The 12,328-nt window shown below is 45.0% G+C and overlaps 1 protein-coding gene across 9 annotated transcripts in view; it reads right to left on the bottom strand.

Annotated features, from left to right (window-relative positions):
• RAF1 (Raf-1 proto-oncogene, serine/threonine kinase) overlaps nucleotides 1–12,328 on the bottom strand; it is a 70,762-nt gene that overhangs the window by 38,361 nt on the left and 20,073 nt on the right. Inside the window, exon 2 of one of the 9 annotated variants that reach the window (XM_053300250.1) lies at nucleotides 9,104–9,191. The exons of 7 other annotated variants lie outside the window; for them this stretch is intronic. The gene's annotated coding sequence lies outside the window, so the exon portion shown is untranslated. Of the gene's footprint in view, nucleotides 1–6,049; nucleotides 6,072–9,103; nucleotides 9,192–12,328 lie in introns of those variants that run through there. One more of the 9 variants, XM_053300253.1, reaches the window with a different exon arrangement.

The raw sequence follows: 12,328 nt of genomic DNA, 5'->3' as shown, positions 1-12,328 counted from the left end.
TCTGGCTTGTACATACTCAAACATCTGTTTGAAATTCATCTCCATTTCATTTCTGAATGATCCATTCAGCTCATGGTGAATTCTAAGATCATAATCTACTTGTGTGATGTTCAGCAAAGTTTGGAAAACATTACGAATGGCAAGAACTTCATGATATACCAGTTCCCACTCAGCAATGAACTCTTTCCTGTTTGTTTGGCCTATAGTGCCACCAGGTGCCTTCTTAGATCTATTTATTGTAAGAAGTACTTTTTCACACAACACATAATCAACTTGTGGAATTATCTGCCACAATATGTGTTGTTGGCTACTAGTTTGGATGGCTTTAAGAGGGGTTTGGATAACTTCATGGAGGAGAGGTCTATCAATGACTATTAGTAGAGCCAAGTTTACTCCTTCTCGGTTAAACTTTACTAATGTTATCCGAACCACAAAATGGCCAGCAATAATTTTTTTGTAAATTTGAGGTTGCCTTGTCTCCAGACCTCTCATATGAGAACACAAAAACAGCCCTGCTGTATAAGGCCCAAGACCCATCTAATCCAGCATCCTGTTTCATACAGCAGCCCACCAGATGCCACTAGAAGCCTACAGGCAGGAGTTGAAGGCATGCCCTCTCTCCTGCTGTTACTCCCCTGAAAACAGAATTCAGAGGCATCTCGCCTATGAGGCTCTTAGATGGCCTATCGCCCTCCAACTAATAGCCATTAATAGACCTCTCCTCCATGAAGTTATCCAAACCCCTCTTAAAGCTTTGCATCAATTTGCCCGAGAAAGATGTTAAGCTAACTGTCCTGTAATTTCCTGGATCATACTTGGATACTTTCTTGAAAATCGGTGTTAAATTTTCTACTTTCTAGTCCTCCAGTACAGAGCGGGGGGGGGGGGCGGCGGCGGCGGCGGAGGGGGGGACTCGGCCCGGCGGCGGCGGCGGCGGCGGAGGGGGGGACTCGGCCCGGCGGCGGCGGCGGCGGCGGGGGGGGGGGGACTCGGCCCGGCGGCGGCGGCGGCGGGGGGGGGGACTCGGCCCGGCGGCGGCGGCGGCGGCGGGGGGGGGACTCGGCCCGGCGGCGGCGGCGGCGGCGGGGGGGGGACTCGGCCCGGCGGCGGCGGCGGCGGCGGGGGGGGGACTCGGCCCGGCGGCGGCGGCGGCGGAGGGGGGGGGACTCGGCCCGGCGGCGGCGGCGGCGGAGGGGGGGGGACTCGGCCCGGCGGCGGCGGCGGCGGAGGGGGGGGGACTCGGCCCGGCGGCGGCGGCGGCGGAGGGGGGGGGACTCGGCCCGGCGGCGGCGGCGGCGGAGGGGGGGGGACTCGGCCCGGCGGCGGCGGCGGCGGAGGGGGGGGGACTCGGCCCGGCGGCGGCGGCGGCGGAGGGGGGGGGACTCGGCCCGGCGGCGGCGGCGGCGGAGGGGGGGGGACTCGGCCCGGCGGCGGCGGCGGCGGAGGGGGGGGGACTCGGCCCGGCGGCGGCGGCGGCGGAGGGGGGGGGACTCGGCCCGGCGGCGGCGGCGGCGGAGGGGGGGGGGACTCGGCCCGGCGGCGGCGGCGGCGGAGGGGGGGGGACTCGGCCCGGCGGCGGCGGCGGCGGAGGGGGGGGGGACTCGGCCCGGCGGCGGCGGCGGCGGAGGGGGGGGGGACTCGGCCCGGCGGCGGCGGCGGCGGAGGGGGGGGGACTCGGCCCGGCGGCGGAAGCGGCATTCGGGTTTTTGAGCTGAAGGCAAAGAGGAGGTTGCCTGGTTTTGATTTTGAAACAGTTCAGCAACAGTGGCATCCTCGATTTCCAACACCTCCTCCACCTAAGCAACTTCTTCAGTTGGTGGTAATTCTTCTTCAATATCTTGAGCCTGTGTTGCTCTTTGCAGTTCAACTTCTGCAGTTCAACTCCAGCTCAACTCCTGTGAATACTTTATTTCTTATTATGAATCTTCTCTGGTCTGCTAGCCTTTGTTCTGTTATTTCTGTATTTGGATGCTTCTCTTTCCAAATTTGGTACATTCTTTTTAAATAACTTCTTCTAGTTGGACTAGACTTGTAATAGCAGATCATTATTTCCTTGTTGGCGTTTTCCGTATATTTTTTCCGGTTAAGCGACGTTTCTTCCAGTAACTTTGCAGTCCCCAGCCCTGGTTGCTCAACTGAAGATCCTGAGTCCTGTAGCCCACTTGCCACCAGATGTCCAGGGACTCCAGCACCTGGTGCAGTCCTTGTTGACCCGGGCGACGACCGATCCGGTATAGATTTATTCAAGTTGTTGTTGTTATTACATTTCTATCCCACTCTTCCTCCAAGGAGCCCAGAGCGGTGTACTACATACTTGAGTTTCTCTTTAACAACCCTGTGAAGTAGGTTAGGCTGAGAGAGAAGTGACTGGCCCACAGTCACCCAGCTAGTTTGAACTTGGATTTGAACTCGGGTCTCCCCGGTCCTAGTCCAGCAGTCTAATCACTACACCACGCTGGCTCTCATACACCACGCTGGCTCTCATCTCACGCTTCCCCATATCGGTGGTGCCGACATGCACAACAGCTGTCTCCTCCCCAGCACTGCCTAACAGCCTTTCTAGACGCTGCATTTTGTTCAAGATACAAAGAGCAGCACCTCAATTGGTTAACCCTGTCCAACACCTGAAAAAGTGGTAGGAGGTGCTGCACAGTGTTTAGCTCAAGGACCCAGTTTCCCTCTCTGTCAGCTCTGATAAGACACTTCAGGAAATAAACTAGATAAAGGAAACCCTTCAGATATCTTCACTACTCTTACCGCTCAACATATTTTTTTTGGTGAATTTGTCAAGTTCTTCAATCATGTTTTTGGATTTTTTGGAGAGTTCTTCAAACTGTAACTGTGAGCCTGCTCTCTGTCTGCAGTGCATATTACCAACCAAATGATGTACTTGATCAGTCACACTAGAGATATTTTCAACTTCAGTAATGAATGCCTTCCACATGAGCCTTTCTATAACCTCAGCCAGCATAAACATGCCCTTAACTGATGGTGCGTAATTACTTCCTCTTAGGACACTTTCAACCACTTTTGGTCCAAACATAGAATTATCAATAAAAATGCTTTTTAGTCTGCCACCTTCAATATACTTCCCTGTGTATGCTAGAAGTATCTTTGTTAGGTGGAAGGAACCCATTAAGTACATGAAGTTGGTAAATTCACCAGTGGATATCTGTATTTCTACTGCAATGTGGTACACTGTATCACAGGTAACAGGTAGTGCTGGTTGCCGATGACTGCTTAGCAGGCTTTGGAAGTTTTTCCACAGCTAAGTAGACACTATCATAGGAGGTAACTGGATATGGCAATACTGGAAGAAAACCAACCTGTTGGAGAGGAACATCAGCTTTCGAGACAATGGCATGTGTTGCTGACCAGAATTTGGGTCAGAATTTAAAGAATTTTGTTCACTCAAACCACGTACAGCTTGTATCATACACAGTACATACTTTATTACTCAAAACTCTCAGTTTTACAAAAGAAAATCGCATTACTTGGCCAAAGATTCATATAAAAGAATGAAACTAGTTCCTATTGATAGAAGATTTTATGAGGAATTCAATGAATACATTATATTTAGTATTGCAATAATAGGAAAAATATAAAAAATTAAAACTGTAGTACGGTTCAATATGCGTTGGTCAAAACCAATATGGCATCATAGCAAACTTTAGCACCAATTGCCAGATGTCTACCCAAACTTTTTCCTTCATTTAAGCATCTCCTTACAGGATCCAGTGAGAAACCTTGTCCACTCTGAAATTCCTACAGGTTCTATGACCAGGGACTGGACTATAACAGCTATAAAGCCATGGTCAGGGTGGATTTGATTTAAATCACTAGCAGGGTGGATAAAAATCAATGATTTTTTTAAAAAAATCAAAAAAATCCGATTTAAATCAAAAAAATCCAATTTTTTAATTTTTTTAAAAAAATCATTGATTTCTATCCACCCTGCCAGTGATTTAAATCGTGATTTAAATCAAATCCACCCTGCCTGGAATCACTTCAAAATCTCTCATTCACACACCCTCTTTTCTTCAACCTTCTGCCAAATAGAGGGTGGATACTAATACAGTCTATTAGGGCTATTGCTAAGTAATGACTCCATGTGCCCAAAATCTTTTCCCACCCCACCCCAGCCCTCAATTCCCCTCAAAAGAAGCAATACAGAAGAAAAAGGGGAGTTTAAATATATGCCAAGAAGGAGGAGCAACAGCAGCAGCTACTGTGAGAGGAAGGGTATGAAATGTGGACCTTCATCCTTATCCCCTTCTCCAAGTGGCTAACTACTTACAGAGCAAGGGTTCTAACTTATTATTCCAGGGCCTGTTTCTGTCAGCCCAAACAGGCTACTGCCAATATATACTCGAAAACCAGAGTTCAGCCAGTATTAGGGACAATACAAATTGTTCTTGGCAAAAAACTTCCAACTATGCATACAAAGACATGTATCACATGTAACAATAATTGTTGTAAATGCTGCATTTTAAAGAGATGGAGAAGATGAATTTGAGCCTTACAAATAAATATGAGCTAACTAACTGAGCACAGTGGAGCCATGGTATAGTCTATAAAAGCTGTCATACAGGCTTTGAAAAACAAAATTTTCACATAAGAAAAAAATATAAGAAACAAATGATTTTCAGAAAGTTTTGCAAATCCCTCTGTTTACATAATAAGGGGTCTAGAGGGAAAATATGACTTTTTGCTTTTTTAGGAGGCCCAACTCTTATTATTCCAGAAATGGACACCTTACACAAAGCAGTGTAAGCATTAACCAGCAGACACAACCACCAACAGAAGTTAATGTGTTCTGCACCATAATCTATTTCAAATGCATTATGATTATTATATTCTTTATGTGTCAGATAAGAAACTTCAATTTCTCCATAGCTGTAGTAAAGATAAAACTTTCATTCCAGATTATTTAACTACTCTAATGCATGAACAAACTAAATTAATCATTCCTTGGTAACTGTTACAATTTCCAGGACAAGTGTTACTTAGGCCTTTTCTCCTTGAGAAAGACAAGCCAGTTCCAACTTATCAGCAACAAAGACATAAGCAGTTTATCTGGCCAAGAAAAGAGACAAAATCTAATCTTCTCATTTCAGAAACAGAGGTTAAAACAGATGCTTGAAATCCACAACTACAGGTTTCAAGCCGTATCAAACTTGCATTTGTTCCAAACACAAAAGCACAATCTAACACATTAAAACCTCAGCCACTGTCAAAGTTTAGGACTTCAATACCTTACTAATTTGATTGAAATTATTTTTTTATATAATACACTTTTATAGATCTTTCATGTTTTGCCACAGTTTTATTGTATCAGTTTCTGAAGACCATATTTTTCCTCTGACTGTTACTCCTCTATGACAGTATGCAGTAGAAAGGAAATACTTGCTTTGAAATTTCACAGATTAAGTTGTACTTCCAAGCAAACACGAATAGGATAAGATGAAAACTTTAAGCACTGTTCCATAACAGTAGCTAGAGAGGAGATATAGGGTGAAAAAAACTGGACTGAGAGAGAAAGTATCTGTTTTAGGATCATTAATTTCTGTTTCACAGAACAGAGATGTACATATCAGGCAGTATAAAAATATGAAACAAACAAGCATTAATTCAACAAATCTGCCAGACGTCTCTCCCTTCTGCGCATAAAATGAGAGTGATATGTTTTGTAGCATTTTCCCGAGGCTAACATTTGAATTTTGTCAATTTAAACTAAGTGAAACTCAACTTTTGAATTTTTTCTGTATATAATTTATAGTAGGTTTTAAAAGTGAAAAATAAATTAATAAAAATGCACCAAAAAAGTTTGACCGTTTCCAAGGGCAATGAATAAATGAAGGACAAATATCTCTGACCAGGCAGGAAAAACTGAAGCAACAGGCTCACACAGGTGTTGCCAACAATGTGATGCTGGCATTGTGGAATTTTTAAATCGATTTTCAGCTCTGTCTCTCTCATACTAGGGAGAAAGCTTTCAAACACTAGCCCAGTCCTGAAACAAGCCCACATAAAGCAATGGGTGACATACCTGAAGCGTACTCATTAGTTTTGGTGACAGGAATGGGGCTTATCCTGCTGAACGCAAGATTCAAACACATAAAACCCTGTAAACAAAGGACTAACATTTTAAAAAGCCTAGGCTTGGCATAACAAGTTACAAACAAATGTGTATAATGGTAGTCTGATATACTCTTAGCAAAAGAAAAGCCCTCATTGTCCCTAGTGAGCAACAAAATGGCAAATGTGGTTCAGTGTAAGCAAGTGTAAAGTGATGCATATTGGGGCAAAACACATCAACTTCACATATATACCGATGCGGTCTGAGCTGTCAGTGACTAACCATGAGAGAAATCTTGGGGTCGTGGCGTCAACTCAATGTGAGGCAGCTGTGAAAACAGCAAATTCCATGCTAGAAATTAAGAAGGGGAATGAAAATGAAAATGTCAAATCTATGGTGTGGCCACATTTGGAGTATTGAGTACAGTTCTGGTCACCGTATCTTAAGGAGAACATTGTAGAACTGGAAAAGATGCAGAAGAGGGCAACGAAGGCGCTCCAGGCCCCTGATAATTTTGGTTGCCCTCTTCTGCAACTTCAGAGGCAAGGTGCCTCTAAATCCAGTTGCAGGGGAGCAACAGCAAGAGAGAGGACATGCCCTTACCAGTGTTTAATTTTTATCATCAGTGAGAGGAAAGAGTTTTGTTCTGGATGGCAGTATCAATGCAGTATACGAACATAACTCTCTCTCTCTCCTACACACACACACACACGGAAATAATTAACACACAATTTGTTTTAATCTTCCCCCGCCCCCAGGCCCCCACCTCGACATTCTGCCGGCACCCTGTTTCCCACTCTCCCCAGCGAGGCCTCCTCCTCCCTCCCTCCCTACCTCCTGGCCAAGCAGAGCGGGCTTTGCCCTTTTTTCTAACCACTGAAAGCTCGCTGTGCAGTGCGGCGGGATTGCAGTGCGCTGTGCGGTGCAGAAACGGGCTGTGGACAACAGAACCCATGCAGTCACTTGAGAGGAGGGGAGGTGGAAGGAGCTCGCTGCCCCCACAATCCCACCGCACCTCACAGAGGACTTTCAGAGGTTAAAAAAAGGAGGCAAAGCCCACTGTGCCCAGCCCAGGGAGGGGCGGGGGTGGCAGCGGCCAGGCCGGAGAGAAGGGGGAATGGGGAAATGCTTCCTGGCCATGGAGAGGGGAAATGGGGTGCCAAGCAGTTGAACAGCAGTGGAGGGAGCAGCAGAGACTGTGTGCCTACCAGAAACTGCCCGGGGGGGGGCGGTTGTGTGCATGTACATGAGCACACACACACACACAACTCTACCCCTTAGAGATAACAGTGGCCTTCACTTCTTGCCTGTGGGCTTCTGTCAAAAGGAGTGGGGGACGCAAAGTGGGTATCCCTCCTCTTCCTGTGTAAGTCCTGGGTAGGCTGCCATCACCCACTTTTTAATATGAACACATTCATACTTCCAAAGGAATATTCTGGGATAATAAAGTGGGAAAACCTTTCCTTCAGAAAAGGCCTTTAGGCAGTCTTAGGCCTTCAGGACTAGGGCAAGATCCAATAAGGAATGACACTCCAACACCACCAATGTATTAATAATTGGATAAGGAAAACTAGAGGCATCTACAATAGCTGCTTCCATTCAAGTAAAATCCTTCCACAGGAAGCACAAGAACCATCAGACAGATCCAAGCACTTAAACAAAAATAAATTCCCTGATGATGCGCCTAGTGTCATGATCCCCACCACACATTAAGGTCATGAAGAGAGGTCCATCTCCATAGCTTGTCTGGCGATGACTCAGGGATGGGCCTTCTCTGTATTTGCTCCTGGGCTGTGGAATCTTCTCCCTATAGACATTTGTAGTTTAACATATTTACCCACCTTTAAAAGACCCCGGAAGACACATTTTTTTAGCCATGCTTTTAGTAGTCTTTAAGTGTTTTAAATTATTTTAACAGTTTTATTTTGTTTTTGTGTTTCTTTTTGTGAAACATCTAGAGCCTTGGAGTCAGGTGGTATATAAATAAAATAAAATAAACTGGTCCCTATCCTTCCTACTCTCTTCCAGGTAAGAAACTCCCAGTTGATTCCCAGCCCAAGGCTGTTAGACTCCCTTTGTCCTACAGGAGTTGCTGATCAGACCTCCTTCAGAGGCTTCCAGGGAAGAACTGAACCCTAGAAAATCCCTCCTCTACAGGCTTTTGTCCAGTAAACCCTGCCCCTCACCCTGGATTGGGCCACAGGGATTTGCTTCTCCTGAACTCTCTAGTTTGGAGAAGCCCACCCTTCTGACTATCACTACAGCTTCTCAGAGGCATCTGGTGGGCCACTGTATGAAACAGAATGCTGGACTAGACAGGCCTTGGGCATGATTCAGCAGGGCTGTTCTTGTGTTCTGTTGTAACATTCTGGAAAGACCATGGTGAGAAAAACTATTGGAGGGAAGACCTGGAGCTGAGAATTGCTACACTTCCCTTCCCACCGCTGCTTCTCCACTAGATTACCCCACTGCTGGAAGATACTTCTATTCTAAAAAAGAAAATTCAGTTAAAAAATAAAGATTTTTAAATGTCTCTCTGTGAAAGATTAACACACAGGCATTTAAACTAGATATTGTTTTACTTGTGTTTTTAATAGTTTTAATGTTTTAAATTTAAAATTAATCTTTAATCTTTTTATCTGTTTTTATTGTTTTGTTGTAAACTGCCCAGAGACTTGTGTTTTGAGCGGTATACAAATGTGTTTAAATAAATAAATAAATAAATAAATAAATGGATGGATGGATGGATGGATGGATGGATGGAGGATGGCTATACAGCAGGGCTGTTCGGCACTCCTGCAGATGTTGGCCTACAACTCCCATAATCCCTGGTTACTGGCCATTGTGGCTGAAGATTATGGGAGTTGTAGTCCAAAAACAGCAGGCGGGCCTAAATTGAGCAGGCTTGTTATACAGGGAAAACGGAGCACAGCGTGCGCGCACTCACACAACTAGACATTACTTTCTCATATCAGGTATGCTGCTGAAACCATGATACTGGTCATAATATGTAGAAGTACTTACTGAGTGGAGCTCCACCATCATGTTATAAACTCCCATGCTCCTGTTTTTGGCAGCATCTCTACCATGGTCATTATGATATGTTCTGGCCCTAAGAATGCCAAATGCAATATGTCCATCAGCTGTTACTAGGCTCCAGGCATATTAATATAATATACCCAAATATAATCCGCATAAAATATTCAAAGTTACCTATGCTCTTTAGCTTATAAACTTCCATTGCTCTTGGTACATACAGAGTCACTTACGTTTCTATCTGTGGGCTCATGTACTGCTAAAGCACCAAGTGTGTGACTAATCAGCACCTCATGAAATTCAAATTTATTTTGCTATATATTTAGTACCTGAAGCTTCATAAAGAACACTATGAGGAAGACACACATTTATGCAAGATGTTCACGATTCTAGGCAGCATAGTTTCTCCCTCAAAGGTTTGATTTTGTGGTGGGGTTTTTTCTCAGCACTGAGTATAATATGTGGTGCTATTGCTGCTATAACTATCTGCTTTTGCTGGATCTCAGATTGACAGAGGCAGAACTTGGGTGCCCGCCTGCCTGCTTTGAGCTGTGGTTTGTGAGATAGTGTTGTGGTGAGAAATGGACAGTGGCAGATGTGTGTGTGTGCGTGTGCGTGTGCATGTGAGAGAGAGATTCTTGGTGATTGTTGTGATTAGCTCCATGACTGGCCTTGAGACTAGCTTGTGCTTCACTTAGTGCTCTGGTCTGCTCTGCAATCTGCATTGCAAAGTGTACTCAGTCAAATGTGGCTGAAGTTGCTCTAGTTGAGCTTATGGCTATGCTTGCTGTTTAAGTAAGGGTGGTACTGTAGCAGCTCAGCTATTGCAATGCTAGGAAGTAAGGCGTCATAATTGTGTATGAGAGAGCAACTTGTGCCAATGATGTTACTGCAGCACAGGCACTGTGGCTGGCAGTGGATTCTGGGTCATTGATTCTTTTTTTGGACATTTTTGGACTGTTTTTAGAAAAGTGTGTCCTGCATTGGGAGCAGTGTTCCCTGTAACAGGGACTCCCAAATGTTGTCTACAACACCCATAATTCCCAGTCAAAGGCCACTGCAGCTAGGGATGCTGGGAATTGTAATCAACATCATCTTGGAATCTCTGTAACAGGGAACACGGATTGGGAGGGACAGATTTTCTTTTACTGTGCTTCTGCAGTGTTTTTCAAGGCAGGATTGCAAAATGCATTCCAAACTGCAATGCAAAACTTGTGTGCATGCACTTTGTGAGTGCAGCTTGTTCCAGCCATAGGGAACAATGGGGAAACTAGAAATACCCATTGTTCCCCATGAGCAGTTCCTAGGGACCCCAAAGTGGGTTGTGTGGTGGGCATGATGGGTACTGTCTACTACCCAACTCACAAAGAAATGAGCAATTTTTAACCTTTGCTATGGATCCTATGGGTGGAAAGGTTAAAAATCACCCATTGCCCGTTTATTTTTGGGGTTGGCTGGATGGTAAGCAGTGTTCCCTCTAAGGCGTGCACACGCACACAAGTTTTGGGTTTTTTATACCCGCTCACTTAATTTTAGATCCCACTCACATTGAATCAGGAAGGTCCTACTCTGAATATACATGTGCACACACTGCCTTGATACTGCCGCCCAGGACAAGACTCATTCTGCACACCGATGAAAAAATTAGGGAGAACACTGGTGGTAGGTAGCACCCATCATGCCCACCACCCAACTCACTTTGGTGTCTCCAGGAGCTACTCATCGGGAACAATGGGTATTCTGAGTTCCCCCATTGTTCCCTATAGATGAAACACTTAAAACGTTTTGAGTATGTTTCGACAAAACAGCAGGATTGACTGCTGTTTTGACTAAATGTTTTGGCCATTTGCGTTTTGTTTCAAGCTTGAAACAGAACACAAAATCCGTTTCATGGACATCCCTACCTCCTTCTGGGCATGAAGCGGGCCATGCTGCTTCTTTGTCTTTCCTGCTGTCTACCCATTGCCGTGGTTGCCACTGCAATCACCTTTTTCTTCTCTCTGCTTAAATGTGAGAAGTAAGCCCCTCTCTAGTATGCAGCTCTCAGCTCTAGGACATACTTAGTGCATGAATGGTTACGACTGTCCATCATGGAATATACAAAACACTCCTTCCCTTTCATCAAACTGGGCTAAAAAGTACAGAGATGCATTAAGAGAGGTCAATGGTGACCACTGAGCCAAGGGCAAAGGAAGAGGCTCCCATGCTCAACACTGGGTAGTGTTGGGAAAGGAGGAAGTGCACACCTCAGGGGATGTGTGGAAATTTGCCACAAGAGGAGAAATAAACCCTTGTCGAGGCATATTTGACAAGTGATTTGACTACTCCTGTTTAAAAATTTTAGGACACTTGAGATAAAGCTATTCAGTTCTCTGGCTGCAAGTAGTACATATCCCCACAGCTGCAGAAGGAACTTACCTGAAGCTGAAAACTAGTGAAATTAGCATTTGTTGTCTCCATTCTGAGCAGACACTCTTTGGAAAATTCACAGTTAGTTTGATGTAGTAGCTAGTGTAGGACTTGAACTAGCAAGGCCTTGGTTCAAACCCCTACTCAGCCATGAAACTCAGTAGGTAACCTTGGGACACATTCCATTGCTAATCTACCTCACTAATTATAGAGAGAGAAGTGAGATAGCTGTGTATGATTTCATGAGAGCCTTGAACAAAGATAAAGATAACAATACAAAGTGCCTTGAACTTTTTCAGGGAACTGGTAGATGGAACACCACACACTCTCTGAGAGTAGCTAAGAGTGGATGAATTTTCTATCCAGTGCTAAATAAGCCAGTGGCAAAAGGCAGCCTTGTGATTCAGAATATTGCTTCTTTACAACTCTAGCCATAATTGTAACTTGCCAATATCCACTGAACAGCAAGCACTAGCCTAATGAATAAAGGTCACCATTATTATTTAACCACTCAAACTTGGGCATTCAGCCTTAAAAAACATTCTCATTGCCAAAATGACAACAGATGCTTTACTTAAGTATGACAGTGTTTGTAAACTTTCAATCCAAACTTTGAAAGATGCTAGTTCAGAAGAAAGAGACATTGGTCTTACCGCGAAGGGTTTTTTTCCCCCTTAGGTGGATGAAGGTCATCAGCTTAGTATGGGTTTATCAATCATCGCATGGCTCGAGACAGGATAGGGTTAAATTTTTTATGCAGGCTAGATTCCTGTTAGTTAGTAGATGGTGCCAGAAACCCAGTTC

Source organism: Hemicordylus capensis, chromosome 2 (genome assembly GCF_027244095.1).
Source record: "Hemicordylus capensis ecotype Gifberg chromosome 2, rHemCap1.1.pri, whole genome shotgun sequence".
Lineage (NCBI taxonomy): Eukaryota > Metazoa > Chordata > Lepidosauria > Squamata > Cordylidae > Hemicordylus > Hemicordylus capensis.
Note: the sequence above shows the minus strand (reverse complement) of the source record. Positions and strands in the feature narration are given on the sequence as shown.